This window comes from Scylla paramamosain, chromosome 12 (genome assembly GCF_035594125.1).
Source record: "Scylla paramamosain isolate STU-SP2022 chromosome 12, ASM3559412v1, whole genome shotgun sequence".
Lineage (NCBI taxonomy): Eukaryota > Metazoa > Arthropoda > Malacostraca > Decapoda > Portunidae > Scylla > Scylla paramamosain.
Window position 1 is genome coordinate 232501 of NC_087162.1, and position 2500 is coordinate 235000.

At 44.3% G+C, this 2500-nt stretch overlaps 1 protein-coding gene across 1 annotated transcript in view; it reads right to left on the bottom strand.

Moving 5' to 3' along the window:
* The window catches only part of LOC135105484 (uncharacterized), a 37176-nt gene that overhangs the window by 28064 nt on the left and 6612 nt on the right, over nt 1–2500 (bottom strand). The window lies entirely within an intron of this gene.

The window sequence follows — 2500 nt, forward strand, 5'->3', positions numbered from 1 at the left end:
TGCCTCTGGCGTTTTGCCTCTGCTAGTTGGGGGGACCTGAGGCGGTATATTGCTGATTTTCCTTGGAATGACTACTGCTTCCGTGTCAGAGACCCGTCTTTGTGTGCTGAGCGCATAACAGAGGTGATAGTGTCTGGCATGGAGGCGTACATTCCTCACTCTTTTCTCGTCCTAAACCTTCTAAACCTTGGTTTAACACAGCTTGTTCTCGTGCTATACATGATAGAGAGGTGGCCCACAAAAGGTACTTAAGCCTTCCTTCACCAGAATCTCATGCACTTTATATTTCTGCCCGGAACCATGCCAAGTCTGTTCTCCAACTAGCCAAAAACTCCTTCATTAACAGAAAATGTCAAAACCTTTCAAGATCTAACTCCCCTCGTGATTTCTGGCATCTAGCCAAAAATATCTCCAATAACTTTGCTTCTTCTTCTTTCCCTCCTCTACTTCAACCAGATGGCACCACTGCTATCACATCTATTTCTAAAGCTGAACTCTTTGCTCAAACCTTTGCTAAAAACTCTACCTTGGACGATTCTGGGCTTGTTCCTCCCTCTCCTCCACCCTCTGACTACTTCATGCCTCGTATTAAAATTCTTCGTAATGATGTTTTCCATGCCCTCGCTGGCCTAAACCCTCAGAAGGCTTATGGACCTGATGGGGTCCCTCCTATTGTTCTCCGAAACTGTGCCTCCGTGCTTGCACCTTGCCTAGTCAAACTCTTTCAGCTCTGTCTGTCAACATCTACCTTTCCTTCTTGCTGGAAGTTTGCCTACATTCAACCTGTTCCTAAAAAGGGTGACCGCTCTAATCCCTCAAACTACCGTCCTATTGCTTTAATTTCCTGCTTATCTAAAGTTTTTGAATCTATCCTCAACAGGAAGATTCTTAAACATCTATCACTTCACAACCTTCTATCTGATCGCCAGTATGGGTTCCGTCAAGGCCGCTCGACTGGTGATCTTCTGGCTTTCCTTACTGAGTCTTGGTCATCCTCTTTTAGAGACTTTGGTGAAACTTTTGCTGTTGCCTTGGACATATCAAAAGCCTTTGATAGAGTCTGGCACAAAGCTTTGATTTCCAAACTACCCTCCTACGGTTTCTATCCTTCTCTCTGTAACTTCATCTCAAGTTTCCTTTCTGACCGTTCTATTGCTGCTGTGGTAGACGGTCACTGTTCTTCTCCTAAATCTATTAACAGTGGTGTTCCTCAGGGTTCTGTCCTGTCACCCACTCTCTTCTTATTATTCATTAATGATCTTCTAAAACAAACTTCTTGTCCTATCCACTCCTATGCTGATGATACCACCCTGCACTTTTCCACGTCTTTTCATAGACGTCCAACCCTTCAGGAGGTAAACATATCACGCAGGGAAGCCACAGAACGCCTGACTTCTGATCTTTCTAAAATTTCTGATTGGGGCAGAGCAAACTTGGTATTGTTCAATGCCTCAAAAACTCAATTCCTCCATCTATCAACTCGACACAATCTTCCAGACAACTATCCCCTCTTCTTCAATGACACTCAACTATCCCCCTCTTCTACACTGAACATCCTCGGTCTGTCCTTTACTTATAATCTGAACTGGAAACTTCACATCTCATCTCTAGCTAAAACAGCTTCCATGAAGTTAGGTGTTCTGAGACGTCTCCGCCAGTTTTTCTCACCCCGCAGCTGCTAACTCTGTACAAGGGCCTTATCCGTCCATGTATGGAGTATGCTTCACATGTCTGGGGGGGTTCCACTCATACTGCTGTTCTAGACAGGGTGGAATCAAAAGCTTTTCGTCTCATCAACTCCTCTCCTCTAACTGACTGTCTTCAGCCTCTCTCTCACCGCCGCAATGTTGCATCTCTAGCTGTCTTCTACCGCTATTTTCATGCTAACTGCTCTTCTGATCTTGCTAACTGCATGCCTCCCCTCCTTCCGCGGCCTCGCTGCACAAGACTTTCTTCTTTCTCTCACTCCTATTCTGTCCACCTCTCTAACGCAAGAGTTAACCAGTATTCTCAATCATTCATCCCTTTCTCTGGTAAACTCTGGAACTCCTTGCCTGCTTCTGTATTTCCACCTTCCTATGACTTGAATTCCTTCAAGAGGGAGGTTTCAAGACACTTATCCACCAATTTTTGACCACTGCTTTGACCCTTTTAGGGACTGGCATTTCAGTGGGCATTTTTTTTATTAGATTTTTGTTGCCCTTGGCCAGTATCCTTCCTACATAAAAAAAAAAAAAAAAAAAAAAAAAAAAACACACACACACACACACACATCGCTCCTCCTTGACCTCCTTCTCACATCTTGACGGAATTCGCTTCAGGATGAGTCAATATTATGCTCTCTCTCTCTCTCTCTCTCTCTCTCTCTCTCTCTCTCTCTCTCTCTCTCTCTCTCTCTCTCTCTCTCTCTCTCTCTCTCTCTCTCTCTCTCTCTCTCTCTCTCTCTCTCTCTCTCAATTCACCTTCAATTAATAATACCTCCAAGACTGAATGTTTTTGA